At 45.7% G+C, this 15,400-nt stretch overlaps 1 protein-coding gene across 7 annotated transcripts in view; it reads right to left on the reverse strand.

Annotated features, from left to right (window-relative positions):
- LOC111247073 (uncharacterized) overlaps window positions 1-15,400 on the reverse strand; it is a 67,627-nt gene that overhangs the window by 37,687 nt on the left and 14,540 nt on the right. Inside the window, exon 1 of one of the 7 annotated variants that reach the window (XR_015323164.1) lies at window positions 1,644-15,369. The exons of the other annotated variants lie outside the window; for them this stretch is intronic. The gene's annotated coding sequence lies outside the window, so the exon portion shown is untranslated. Of the gene's footprint in view, window positions 1-1,643; window positions 15,370-15,400 lie in introns of those variants that run through there. 7 annotated transcript variants of the gene reach the window in all.

Consider the following 15,400-nt stretch of genomic DNA (forward strand, 5'->3'; position numbering starts at 1 on the left):
GGAAATTTCTCGTTCGACGTCCTCTCCCTCTGTAGACGAATCTTTGTGGTATGCGTATACACGCGCATCGCGATGTGACTAAACCGTATAGACACAACGTCTATCAACCAGTTGCGAAGATAACAGGCCATGGTTGCCGATGCCTTGTTGGCCATAGGCAGTGTTGCCGTGTGGTAGCGCCATCTACATCGCTATCTTGTTTGTTCGTCCTGAACGGTCAAATAAATGCGATGGACGAGCAGCGAACGGGAGGGAGGGCAGATTTTGTCCAGGACGGGAGGCGTGCGGCGTAGCATTAACATGACGCGGCAGCAGCGGCGGTGCCAGATCCTTTTGGCCTGAGTTTCGCAAACCTTGGCATTGCCTTATACGATTTTATTTTACTCTCCAATGTCATGTTTGTACTTGGAGGCGGTGGTTGCTAGCGCCTGAACGAGACCAACCCAAAACAAGCAGCGAATACTGAAATTGTGATACGTTTACTGGTATTTATAGCTGACGTCTTATGGCTGTTTGAATTGTGGCGTCGATGACAAACGCGTCTCCGAATAGTATCTTATAAACTTCGCATAAAAATGCCGATAGAATAAGTTGTGTAAAATGTTAGCACAACTTCTAATTTGCTGCATTTTCCAGCTATAAACTTGTTAGCTAGTTTGACCGAATAATAGAATATTTATCGCTCGAAAAAGAAGCAGTCTTAACTACGTTTCGTAATGCGCTCATCTAATTTACGTTGCCTAACAGAATTACTACAGGCTGTTTTATGTATAAAATGAATGGACGGCATGACCTTGCTCCGATCCCGTTAAGGGGGTTTAATCGTGAAGTGGTGAGGTTACCCACGACCAGAATCCGTGCAGTAATAGTAATAAGCCGATCTGTTGGCCGGCTATCAGCGTACAGGCCAATATAAAACTGTTTGTTCTGCGTGTAGCACTAGTAACATCATTACTGGTCATGTGCGCTGATATTCGCATCACAAGGATCGGTCGCAGACAAACAGCAACAAGTGCCCATTGTTGATTTGTATCAAAACAGCGCCTAATGATGATGCATGCACGTACGTTCATAGATAGCTTGAGACTACCGCACGCCGCTTGATTACACTTTACCGTTGAACGGCTGCTATTCAAGCGAACACCGATGTAAATGCCACAATATTGGCGAATTGCCGGTTCCCTGTAGGTTAATGTGAGCGGTCTGCTACGTTCAATGTTATTGTTGTGTATGGTTGCTGTTGGGGCGCGAGGTGTGAAGTAGCCAATCGTGGCTCGGAAGCCTCGTCGTGATCCACGATTACCCGGCGGGGCTCCTCGACTCGAAGTCACTGAAGCCACTACTGGAAAAGCCACCGGAGCAGAGTAGTTGGTAGAGAAGCCTGTCTCCGGCTGCCCTAGCCATCGAGGCAGCAGGGAAGTCAAGCCAAGAAGAACCAACGGGAGCTGACAACGGCAACGGAAGCCACTGAGGAAAAACCAGCATCAACCGGCATCACCACAACAGCAGCTGCTGCAAACACTGTGATCCAGCTTCGCGTACGGCAGCGATTCAGGAACACAAGAAGGCTTTCGACTCGTGGTTCGACCACTGCTGAATCTGCGTTCACACTCAAGTATAACATGTTATATAACACATCCTACCTGCATTTTTGGTTATGTTTGGCCTGCCTTTGGTTGGCTGCTGCCGAGGAATGGCGTTGCCACAATATCGTTCGCGCAGTGTCCCAACAACAACGGTACGGAGCTTCGATTTGATCCGACTCTGACGCCACCTCACGTTTACAATAGTGGCGAGTCGCGGCAAACTTTCTAAGGCGATAGCGAGACTGTACTGCCAACGGCTGCAGTAGAAAGCCGAAGGAAGCGCTTCGAGGTTTGATCGTTCTAACAGTCGAAGGACCGCTTCGCTTTAAGCGTCGGCTGCTCGTCCGCCAACGCGGCCTCTCGGCGTTAGTTCTTTTTAGTTCCTCTCGGCAGCTCGACAAAAAATATCGGGGCAAGGTGCATCATGAACGCGCCGTCTGCTGTGAGAGTCGAAGAGATAAAGGACCTGGTGATTTCCTCATTCGGGCTAGCGATGTCTTTGTCGCAGAAGTCGTTGCTGCCTCTTGCTTCAACTGTTGACAAAGAAGCCCTTTCCTGGATGGTGCTCCTTGCCCTATACACGGACATGTCGTCATACTTGTATTAAAATCGGGCCTCGTGATGCGATGCTTGGGGCATCATAATACTGGCATCGGCAGTGGCTGTGACCAAAATTAGCTCAGCTGTTTCTGCCTCAGAACCGTTCCGATGATCTACTTCTCGATTATTTCTACTGCGGGCGCAGGTTACACACGATTTTGGACTCTTTTGAAAGCTCTGTTCGTCAAGTTTAGCCCTGTTCCGGTCTAAGCTTTTGTCAGTGAACTTCATAATTGATGAACATATGGTGATAGTAACACATAAGGAGGCCAAGCTCTGTCAGTATGAAAACAACTGTTTCCGGAGAAGTTCGAACTGTCACTAGGCTTTAAAGAAAAAAGGGTTCCGTCCGGTTTGGATTATCAGGACCTTGGTCTACATGAAGTAAGGCAACGTCTGGCAAATACGTCCAGCGTACGAGCTGTTGCCAGCTGCACCATGCGATTGGTCTCTACAGTATTGATACTGCAATAGGCATATATACATATAGCTTGTATGTTCAATAATTGCATGGTTGATTTGTATCAGTCATTCAGCAGTGCGCCTCTCTGCCCATTCTGAACCTGTCGGACGAAGGTGGCCTGAGCTACAACCGTTACTCGTCCTCCAGCCCGATGTTTATTGCTGTCAGTACGATGCTGCCGCACAGCTGCGTCTAAATCGTGGGAATACACCAGTTCAGCAGTGACGCTAGTTGAACCTGAACATCCGAATCCTACATCACATACAGAAAATTTATCACGCATCAACCCTCCGCCCTTCATGCCGGCCACTGGAGCGCCAACTCCGTCAGGCGAATCCTCCGGCGACCAAGCGTGAACGGAGTTTGTTGGTTTTCTTCCCCACTCCCAGCAGAGTTAAAGGTCCCCCACTTGTAGTTACGTACAGATCAGCGTAGGCTACAGATTAATACTACTAAGTACATACAGCGACAATGGCTGCGGAGCGCAAAGTTAGTTGAGTCCACATATACATATTATACTAGGACAGTGGACCACTGGGTGGTGAAGCGGTTCTGGCGCGGTACGTTCATATTGCACTGAAAAGGCCCCTATGGAAGGATAACGGTTGGTCCGGGAAGCAATACGAGCAACGCTAACGGTTCGACTGAGCTGTACATATGCCATTACGTTGTTCATGTATGAGCTTCATGCGAGGATAGGGAACGCTTTGTTCTGAATCTTCGTAGATCGCTGTTTTGTTTGGTACTATTATTGCTGCTAGACTAATTTTCGGGAAACAGAAATGAGCACGGAACAGGAAAGTTCAACTTACCTAGTCAATCTGTGTTTGGTAATAGTTAGGCCGTCATTATGTGGAGCTATCTGTATGCGCACCTGTATGTTGTAGAATAATTATATAGCTGTTAGGAATGAGTCGTAATTACTTATCCAATTTACAATGGGGTTGTATACTCTAGCAAGCAGCAGTCACCGCCGACTAGGCCTGCGTTTCACATGAATCAATGTGATATGCAGTATTATCTATCATTGCCTTAAGCCAACCCGTAGTAACCTGTGTACCCTAAAACCCGCATCACTATAGGCGATAATTTCCTGTCACTGTTCAATTTCTTTACTATAGTTATTCCGAATTTAAAATTTTGAGTGTCTGTAACTGAACGTGTTTCGAACTTTAAGCGAATTTACCAGCTTAGCCCATCGAGCTAAATCGATCCGTTTATTGACTAATTTTTTATAAATATTTTGAACCAACTGTTGTAGCTACCTGCTAGCAGGACATCGATTTTCTGGATGATATCCTGCTGAATAACTTTTTTGAAATTAGAAATCATCAGGACTGAGTATTTTTTTTCCACTTTTATAGGGCCTCTCGCCCGGTCTTCGCCGCCATCCTTGAATTACCTAATTATGGGCTATCAGTGAGATGCTATTCTAAGCAATATCGTCATTACTGAGATTTTCGGGAATAGTTAGATTTTTGTTGATGAGGACTGGGCAATGATCGACCTCCAAACACACTTTCCTTTTATGTTAGTTGGTGTCAGAGTTTTTTTTTGCTAATAGACAAACACATATCATAGATATGTGTAGACGAAGCAGGTATTTCGCTGTATTTGGACGACCTGTGTTACACTTTACGAGTATTATTGTACCTAACATTAGACATATGCTTAAGCTGAAGGTTTAAGGGCGTCCAAGAGCTCGTCGTCTGGCTAGCTTTGTCCGTATGATCTCCTGAATCGGGAGCGCAAACTCGTTATCATATCCATCGTACGGATATTTCTTTCGTCCCGTAAATGTTTGGTGCGATTATGTTCTCACGTAAGTGTACCTGGTTGGCGGATGACCTAGAGCTAGACGCTCAGAGACGATCAAATCTGGGTTGTCAGACGTCCAAGCAAGCAGGCGATACAGACAGTTAAGAAAAGAGATTTGGTCCCTGGTCGATTCGGTGGTTTGGGGCCAGCCGGTGAATTCCTGGAGGCGAGGTCGTCTCCGTCGCCGTAGTTATTGTCCGATAGAGCTCTTTTACGGTCACACTCAGCTAACAGCATCGTCATTGATTAGATTGTTTCGCTGTCCAAGCACTACTATTAGACAATAACAACGACGGCAGTGGCGACAACGACGATGAGGCGGGTTAAGACCGAAACGGAGAGCGAGCAGAACAGCGAGTTGGGACGAACAGCACAGGTAGAAAATAGGAATGACAGAAGCAGAAAGCGTTTGTAGCCTTTAGGCAGTAGGCACCACCGGCGGCGGCGGTAGCAGCAGTAACAACCACGGCTACGACGGCCACTGCAGTAGCAGCAGTAGGAAGATGGGCTTAGGTAGGGCTTATGTTGCTGTGACTACAGACGTCGCCAGTGATGAGGACGAATGGAGCGAGAGGCCCGGGGGTGGCACCTGCGATGGGATCATCTTCAGGTTCTCGATGCCGTTGCCGCCCCAGCTTCCTTCGTCTCTAAAGCCTGAGGTTCGCTTGAACGTTCGTTCAGTTGTTGGCGGTGTCCGCTCCGCAGAATATCAAGCGGCTGACGATGGCTCTGACGCTGCTATTGCTACGACGAAGATGACGACGACGTCTGTTCGTCAGAAAGAAGCCGGAGAAAGGCATTTGGGCAATGTGTTGTCTGCCAGTGCCTACCTGTATCTGTACATTGTGTACGTAGCGTATTTCAGTTCTAGCTGAGGACGATATTCAGGGGCGCGGCAAATCGCAGGTTGGCTTGCTGCTTTTGCTGTTGTTGTAACTGTTACAACTTGTGCTACTTTTGCGGCTGCTGTTTCGACCCATTACCGTCATTGTTGTTGGCCGTCGTCTGTTATTGATGACCTACGTCACCTCCCCTCCAACTTATCCCCGCCCTTCTGTCTGTAGCAGTACTCCTGCGTGTGCGTTGTTTCAAAGGCAACAAGATAATAGTACGTAACCAACCTTAAGAAGGGTATCTATTTTATATAAACTACTGAATAGTTGGCTCGATTTTGTCCGATCTGCCCCCATGAGACCTCCGAGTCTTTGCACACAACCAGCTACCCATTTCCCACCCGTTTTTTTTCTAATATATAGTGCAAAAGCAAGCTCTGACGCTAATATCAATGCTGCTGCTGTTCATGACGATGCTGACCGGAGCGCCTCCTATAATTCTATAATGCGGTGTAACAACTGCATTCTATAGATAGTAACGATACTAACGAAGATAGCCATTGAATGCTACTACTGCTAATGGCAACAATCTTCTGAAGGACACATGTTAGCGATTTCGCTATGAGAAAGGAATAGGGCAGGTAGGACGCATTACGTATTTCGTGTGAAAGAGATGTACGTACGAAACCTGTATGCAACTCGTCCAGAGCACAAAGCTAAACATCCAGCCTACATCTTGCAAGTGCGGGTTTTTACATTGGCCATCAAAATGATGTAGACAAATGTCGAAGACCTGAATTTGGTACGCTAAGAGAAGTTGACCTTATTTGATTAAAGGACTCTGAATCTACCAAGAAAAGTCGAGTTGGGAATGGCTCCCTGGAACGGAAAATTCGATGACATCTACTTTTTTGACGATTGAGTAACCGAATTGTCACCCGAAAACCACGCAATTCGACAATGATCGATGCGGGTACAAGCCACGAAGTGGATGAAGTCATTTAGACGTAGTGAGATAAAACAGGTGATCGACGTCCCTAGCCGATAGGGCCAATTGTGACCCCATGGCCGAAATTTCCAGGAAATTTACTAAAGTGATGACCGAATCATTCGTGGTAGCTAGATTGCAGACGTGCACATGGGCGTAAAGAAACCTAAACTGCTCGTGCTCGAAAGCAGCTCAGCGTGGAAAGAAGATACCTGGATGAACAAATAACATCTTCATTATTTTATCGACAACTTTGCCGATGGCGGCAGAAATCGTTAAGGAGATCCTGCTACATAATACCAACCTTGCGTTAGTCAGTGACAGAGATAGGATTTTAACCAGGTAGCCAAACATTTGTGTGATCTAAACAAGAGATTATCTCAAAAACACTTCAAGTCCCGGGTCAACAACCATTCCTATCGATTTGGGGCTTATCAATGAGAAACATTAAATCGTTAAACTCAGCTCTTCCTGCTTAGATAAATCTTTACGTCTATATTACATATGTGGATTAACAAAATTCGGGTGCCTTTTGTACTCTTGAACTAGTCGTACCTGGCTAATACCATACTTATTATCTCATTCCCTTAAGATTAACACCGGCATTTGTCATTTCAAACAAATTAAACCTCAGGACAATCTATCCCTATAAGAAGTTGTTTATGTGTATTCCGATGCTGTCCGAAACAGATTTATGTAGCAACATGTGATATAATGTAGTAAAAAAAGAGGTCATTTAATTTACACTTCAGCAAGAGCTAAATATATTTGCATCTCTGTGTGAAGCTGAGAAACATTTGCTATCATACCTCTCAGTCTGATCAGTCGCATCAGTTAGCACTCATGTTCTAATCAATTGCAAACGCTATTAGGTAAAATCTAGACTTCGTAAAATAGTTATAAGCTTATTAGCCCTTGGCGAAAACAGCTCACCAGCACTATCACATTTGCCAGCCGTAATTGCATCACCAGCAGCAGCGCTTGTTATGGCCTGCGTTGTAATGCTATGGTCTGCAGACAACAATAGTGACAACAACGCAAGCAGCATCAACAACCACGACGACGACGACCGCAGCATTTGATAGCGTTTCTTTTGTCCAGAGAGCCTGTGGTTCTTGATAATAGCTATATGTAATGGCTGTGCTGTATATAGTGGCCTTTTTAAGAAGTCCGAACTGTGTATTTTTGCCATGCCTTTCTCCTTCGCCATTAGATGTCAGAGGAGGCCCTATTTTGTTGTTACTCGTCGACGTTATACCGTTTTGCATTTATGCTGCCACCCGTCTCGGTCTACACACGACGAGTATGCCCGGGCGTTCGTATAGATAAGTGGATCCAGACAGGTCCATGCGTCAGATGCGCTACCAATGCTGCTGCGGGAGTGGACGATGGTGATTATGGGTAGCGAACTGCCGCAATGAAACAGCAACAGAAGCAAAAAAAAAAGTACCACACGGTACAGCTAGGAGGTGGACTGACTCAACAGGTAAACTCTGGCGCTCTTCTTGATCAGCTTCTGCGTCCTTTTCTGCGCCGCTCGTCGTGATCAATATAGCGCCCTTTTTTCGCTGTAACGCTCCTCCATCGTCATCGGTTTATTGTATCACATCCGTGCTCTTTTTTCATTTCTCTGCCTCTGCTCGACAGAATCGAGGGAGTGGCTTTGGGGGATGGCATCGACGGACACCCGACAACAACGAGAGCGCCAGCCGCAGTCGAACCTCCGCACATTTATCTGTAAAGTTCAGCATGACCGCAGCAGCGGCCATTGTAACTACGTAGACCCGCCCACCACCCACCAGCAATGCCACCAGCATCGCCACCATGCGTAGCAGTCGATAATTTAACAGAGAAAGAGATCGCCTGGTCAGCCAGGAGTCGCCGTTCGATCGGCAGAACTTGGCCCGAGGAAATGCTGGAGGAGGAAGCTCCAGAGCAACAACAGCATTAGCAATAGTAGCGCTAGCAGAACTGAGCGCTTCCAGTAGTTCCTAGGCTAGAGCAGTCAGCTGGAATAGAGCTGAGCAAACTGTGACAGGCCAAACTGGCCGGTAGGCAATTGAAAAACGGTTTCTGAGTCACTTTTGTCTATCACATCGTTTGTATTATTGCTATGCCGGTTGATTCCATTATGGCCAGTATTCGCTTTGCGATAGCCAGTGTCGTATACACAACATGGATGTTGGTTTTCTGTTTGTGTCATCGGCGAGCTACAGACATTTTCAAAGACATAGGATTTCGACAGCGGCAAAATATATCATTCGTAGTATTCATACACTATTTGCATTTTTGGCGTAGCACATACGATGGTAAAACCCTGTATTTTTACCGGTCCGCACGTGGGGCTGGAAAATGAAAAACTGCTTCCCTTTATATACTATTTCGACATCATAATTGCTGCGATACATCCATAGATTAGCATTTTTATTGCCCCCAAGTGTGCTCTTTTGCCCTTAGTGTGAGTCTGTCGAGCTTATAGTTAAATTTGGTGAACGCCATAACATGCAAGCACGCTCGGCTGGGAAGGAACTTGCCAGATTATATAATAAGTGCAAGCCTAATGTCGATAATTTAGTAAACGACAGCAAAAAATTAATAAGCGACTAAAAGTTATTAAGCGCGCATGGTAAGGAGAAAGTTTTTTGGCAGTTTGAAAAAGGGTATTTAACAGTTGGAGAGCCTTCATTTTACGTCTTTTGAAGTTATAAAAGACCACACAAACTTGCAAGAAGGAACAGGCGCGAGAGAGAAGTTGTTCATTGAAGACTCCCCGACTGTCAAGTGACTTGCTTCAAAAAACTTGTGTTTTTCTCTGCATATGCTCCACATCGTGACGGAGAACAGCATTTAAATTGAACTTGTGTATAGGCTTGCCTTGTTTGTATCTCATCGTCAGATTCGACTTGCTAGTCTCATCTTTCCGCTTTCCATGTCGTAGAAAAATGGCCACATACCGAATTAGACGTTGCCCGTTCTGCATAGGTTGTATAAGTAACTCTCAAGCATCTGTTCGGTGTTTCCTCAATTTCTATATCCATATGTGTATGTCCCTATTTGACCTTTTTTGATGTACCATTTTCAAGTATTCTCCAGTTGCTATATAGTGCATATGCTATTTATGCACGCGCACACATTATATCAGGGTTATCAATCCTGCTTCTGTTCTTTGCTGTTACATAATAATAAAAACAAAAAAAAAAACATCAAGTCGCGATACTACTAGGTCCGCCGCTAGCGCGTCTCAACAGAACCATCGTCTCTCGATCAATCTTTTTCTGAACGGAACCGCCGCCGCTGTTGTCGCCATAGCAATAGATGAGGCAATGGCTACTTTCTCAGCTACGAAGTAGCGTAAAAAATTTTGGATTGGATAGAGTCTTTACTGGACAGGAATGGGCCGGAAAGCTGTGGCCAGGGTCGGCTTTGGTAGAGCTTCTGGCTGCTGCGGCCACGAAATGATCAAACAGGTTTTACGTTGTTGCAGTTACTCCACTTCGCCGACGGCTAATGCGATCGTAGCATTAGTAGCTGGTGACGACGGTGGCGGCGGTAGTCCTGGTCACTGCGTTGCCTTTGTTGCTGTTCGTTCGTTTTTTCCTTCGTCTTCTTTTTCGACATCTTGGTCTTCTGAGAGTTGACAACGTTCGCGCTATTACCTTTACTATCACCACTACCACGACAACGACAACAACAGACAAAACACTGCGCTTTCCTGTATTCCCGATCATTCTAAAGCTTTTTATCGTAGCTAGCTGTCTTCTTTGGCCAGTATAGCTATGGGTACATACATCCGTCGCACACATAAGGATTCCTTATTTTGTGGTGACAACTATGACTATAGTGTCTGGTATCGCTGACAGATGGCGACATCAGCAGATCTACAATGTATTCTCGCTGAGTAGAAGCCTTTCTGTTACGAGGTTCGTGGTAAGCGACAGCGGTGGAACCGACATCGTTTTCCACTGTCGCTGCCACAAGCGCTGTATGCAGTCGAATATGTGCTTTAAGGTTACTCGTTCTTGGTTCAAACCTGTGCATAATTCGGCCTACAGGTGTTAGGCTCCTTCCGTTTCTTTTCCTCACTCGATTGCCAAATCTGCGTTTTCTAATCTACCAAACAACCACATTTTCTGTCGTTTGAAGAATTTGTGTTCCTCTAGCTCGCCGCGAAGCGCTGCTAACCAACATTGACCACGCAATACTGCTGCTACCATCGCTACCCTTGCCATCGCTGACGACGAAGGAGAACGAAGCAGACCCAGACTCTATGGAAAAGTCAATGTCGTCAAATGCGATGTTGTCTTTTTTCCCTCTTGGCGAGACAGGAACGTTTATTTCTACGCAATCCTTCGACCGTCAGAGCCAATGATCGTCAGGCGTCTACCGTAGACGACAGTCCCCAATGTTTGACTCATAGACGACATCCATCGCGCCAACATAGCAATCACGAAAAAGTAACAGCAGCGACAGCTGAAGAAATCAGCAACGCCGGCCTGCAATCCGTGTCGTCGCCGCTGCTTGGGTCTTCGCTGAGTATGTGAACGAGTGCATCTCTGATAGGTAGCTCAGGTCGAAACCGGCACCGAGGTTTGCTGAAGACATCGATGCCTCAGACAACTCAAATGACAGTGGCCGTCATAGTTGCGGCGGCGGTAGCAGCAGTAGCAGCAGCATCAACGGCAGGGGCAGAGGACCGACACGCTCAATCCGTAACGATGTTCGACTGTGTTAGAGTGCCCCTGGCGACCAAAGGGACCGGAGCAATGGCCAAGTTGATGCTACTGCCAGTGGTTTTAGTTCCGAAGGTATACACAGACACACACTCACAGATACATGCCTATGCTTACATACATTGAAGTTAGCAAGAAAAGCGGCAGCTACACCTTCGAGTAGCCTCGTACGGGGGCCTCAGCGAGCAGAGCTAGTGGAGAAGATCGAGTATTTCTACTGCTTTGATTGCTAGCAGGCATCAACAGCAGCCGCAAACATCAGCGTCAGAGGCAGGCGTAATAGTGGTGCGTAATAGAGCAGAAGTTGCTAAAAAATGCCACAAAATAGCGGCAACGTCAAAAAGAAAAGAAGCTATGACAACAACAACAACATAACCGTCGATGGTGGCAGTAAACAGTTTGGCGCGGACCTCTGAATATCTCTGCGTACCTTTGCGCTCACCGCTAGTAGCATTCGCTGGGAGCTACATCAGGCCGGCATACTAAATTGTGAAGGACTCTGCCTGTAAGCGACCTGTCGTGCTTGGGCATTATAGCTAGCATTTGTACAATTACGCCGGGTCGATCAACAGACGTGCTCGAAGCGATCGACGAACTTCGACGCGATGTAACGTATATTGACTAACTGAAGGGGTATTTGGTAGTTTGATATTGATCTTCATTTCGTTTCTGGAATCATTCGAAGGAGTATAATAAACAGGAGCGCGATTTCTATTGATTAGTTGCAACATATGGTTGGTAGAAAAAAGCTGGTTTACACACAGAAAGGAAGTAGGTGTACAGGAGTGGCTTCAGCATGGGTGCACCATCTTTCGCAGCAAAATTACTGGGCGCCCTTATGGGTCTTTAGTTGGTTTGCTAAGCTGAAAAAGAGGAGTCGTCCCTCATCGCTACTCAGCTAGACATAAACCTATAGGTCTATTGATGAATACGAGCCTGCTAACTTCAGGAATACGGAAGTACTGGCATCAATCCCAATTTATCATCAGCACGAAGCCAATAACATGTACAGCTATCACTTAAGAACCAGTGTCAGCGTACCATCGTCAATGTTTCCCAAAAGAAATGATGGTGGTTTTTCAATCGGTTGATTGAGCGGGGTTCAGACACCTAGACGAAACTCTGTTTCTTGGGCGATCCAAAGGCTAAATGGTCCATATTACGATGAGAGTAATAGATTTTGCGAACCAGGATACGAAATCAATTATATACTAGTTTATTTGAGTTCTGAATCTGGAAAAGATGGACTCTTATCAGAAACGAAGCTGACAAATATGCCTTACTGTATGATCACGTAATGTTTAGCAAACTGGTTAGCTATCATAAAATGCTTTCCGCATATATATATATATATATAAAGTAAAAGGATCTTGTGGCTGTACGTTCCTGTCTTTTCTGGTTCGTAGCTCGATACAATAGAAGCCTCCGAAGCGGCATGTTCACTTTAAGAACGATTTTATATTTACAACGATTAAATTTCTGCTGAAAAGAATTAAAGAGCGTGCCAGCTATGAAGTCCTATGCCCTTCGAACGGTGATACTTTTATCCCTCAGTATCACTTTTTCGCACTTTCGAAAAAAGTTGACAGCGAGTCGTGCGGAGGACGCGGGAGACGCTTCAGCCGTCGAGACGTTATATATCTAACCTGCTGTGCCACTCCCGGCAGAAGATGATGATGTGAAGGTTACTTGGCATTCTGTCATACGAGCACAGCCTCAAGTTTCGAAATTGCTGCATTAAGCACCTATTCAAGGTACAGAAGTGGCCTAAGTTGGCGTCAGGTTCAAACACTACCAATTTCGGTCCATTCCATTTGTAGCATTCTGTTTTTTCTCCCTTTCACTAATTTACGCTACGCGATGTAGTCTTCTACGATTTCCACCGTGTCGTCCTTCACTCGTTTTTACCCAAGCCATTGTTGTTGTCGGCTCCTGGTACAGCCAATAGCGTCGCAGGCAAAATAGGTTCAGTTCCTGCTTTCGTGCACTGCAGCTTGAAATGAATACGCCAGTCACGTCGAATCCAGTTGTGAGCGTAAGAACTGTCCTAGAGACACATCGATACTTGTCAACACGTACACACACTCGTACGTACAAATATAGGCCTCGCGAAGGCGCATTCTCTGTGACTACAGAAGTGTTTGCCTCGCGTGGTAGATAGCGTTCTCGAAACATTTGTCGGAACATACGGGGTCGAGTAAATGTCCGGAGTCGAGCTGGATCAAGCCGATGTCCGTACCTTCTTTTCGGATTGAATGGCGAAACGTTAGCAGAGACGGCAGTTTTAGGGTAGCAGGACAGCGCGCGAGATGCACGCACCAGATTTTTTTTTACGTAGAAACAGATAAACGCCGGCGTAGGTCGACAAAGCGAGAAACCACACAGACAACGAGATGAACTAATATTTGTTGCTTGTCGTTTGTTTTTCATTCTAGCTTTGAATGTCGATATAAGCATAGGGCTAGTGACAGAGCGGGTCAAGAGTAAAAAGTGTAGCTAGGCCATAATGAAAAATAAAAAAGCAAAGTAAACACAGTTGAATGCCGCTGTATCACGACTATGCGGCGCGATCGCGTCACCGATCGAGACGAGTTTCGGACTTCGACGACGCCAACGAAACACCTGAGGCGTAGCCTTTCTACGAGAAAAGCTTTTCGGCCATTTTCGGTTTAATGTCCTGGAACAGGATGACTCTACCATGTGATATCCAGCACAGGACAGAAAAGAGAAAACAAGGTACAAACTCACGTTACGACGCGATCATTACGGTAGAAATGAAGAAACGCACTGTCGATGGCGGCATAAGCATCGCACGCGATTGACATGGGCAGCCGATACGCAGAAATTAGCGTCGTACCTGGGTACGCGGTAGCAATATAACGACTGGAGATGGTAGCACCAAAATAAAGGCATCGAATTCGAGATGAATGCGTACACGTCTTTACTAACATTATTTAGCATATTGGCATTTTGTTATTTTGGTTGATTGTTCATTGCATTATAGCGGCGTCCATGCCTAGCGATTACCAAATTTACAAGATATTCTATGAACTGATAACCTTGTACTCGATAGAAGTTTAAAATTAGATCAAACAGTAATAGCAGAGGTAGCGAAACGGCGGTCTAAATAAAGTACGCTCGGGACGTCAGCTAACAAGGACGGGCGTCGGTGAACCAAGACTCCGAATAAAGATGCGCCAGACAAAGCAGATTTGCAAAAATACGTAGCCGATAGTGAAGAAGCAGAAGCGCTGACCGCTTCATCTGTACGATAGTTCTGATTTGGCTTTCTGTAGCAGGTGGCATTCATTCTGCGGCGTCTTCCGCTATCCATTTGCGGCTAAACATCATCAATTGCATAACGGACAGGGTTAACAGAGGAATGAAATTGCCGCAAGCTGAAGTACCGAACGAAAAATAAGTATCACCACGACGACAACTCGTGTTCGTCTCTTTGGATTCCGCGGAGAACGAATCGACGAGAGCTTGGTCCTGCCTCTAAACTCTGCCCGAACGACTGCAGATATACTTGCTTGGTATTCTACGTTTGCTGTATCATGCAGCCAGTAATGTGTCTGCCAGCCGACTCACCAGAAGGTAGTATTCGGCCGGCCGATTCGGAAACGCCAATCGCTCCTTTTACAGAGAGAAAAAGAGGATGGTTAATATTTTACTGAAATTATTTTTCGGAAGAATTCATTTTTTTTTTTTACGCTTTCTATACTCAGCGAGCCGACGTACCTTGAATTATGTACAGCTTCGAATCAGTTAAGATCTGAACGGATAAGGAATAAATGAGCTTGAGCGGCACAGGGCGGACTCCGTTTATACCTACACGTATTTTTATGTTGTTGATCCGGACTCGTCGCTGTCACCGAGGAGTTCTTTTTCAACCGCGACATCAATTGCTTACTTGGAACAGCGAAACTTCCACAGTTACCTTAGGTATACTGTTGCCTTAGGACAAGCAGTTCCGAAGACCTGTGACTCAGTTCTATGAAACGACAACGTCTCAGCTAAAGCAGGATCCCTGAAGGGGTAACCAACCCCCATTAGTAAAAATAAACACAGAATAAAAATACAAGCAAAACAGTTCATCATCTATATACAGGAGTCGCCCCACAGTATGGCACCAAAGCTATTGGCTAATGTGTGCCATTGAGTTGCTTCGTATTGCAACGGATCCACTTTACTCATCGTGTTCATCATGTTTACGTTTAGCTAGTACTGCCTATCGATCAAATAGAGAATCAAATCGTAACTATTAGACATTGCCCAAATTTAAATTCTGCACTTTACCGTAATTCAATCGCGAAATATCTATAGCAATGCGGCTGTATGAATGGCAGTAAAAATATGGACTTACCGTTCAATGATATACA

This window comes from Varroa destructor, unplaced genomic scaffold (assembly GCF_002443255.2).
Source record: "Varroa destructor unplaced genomic scaffold, Vdes_3.0 BEIS01000003.1, whole genome shotgun sequence".
Classification (NCBI taxonomy): Eukaryota; Metazoa; Arthropoda; class Arachnida; order Mesostigmata; family Varroidae; genus Varroa; species Varroa destructor.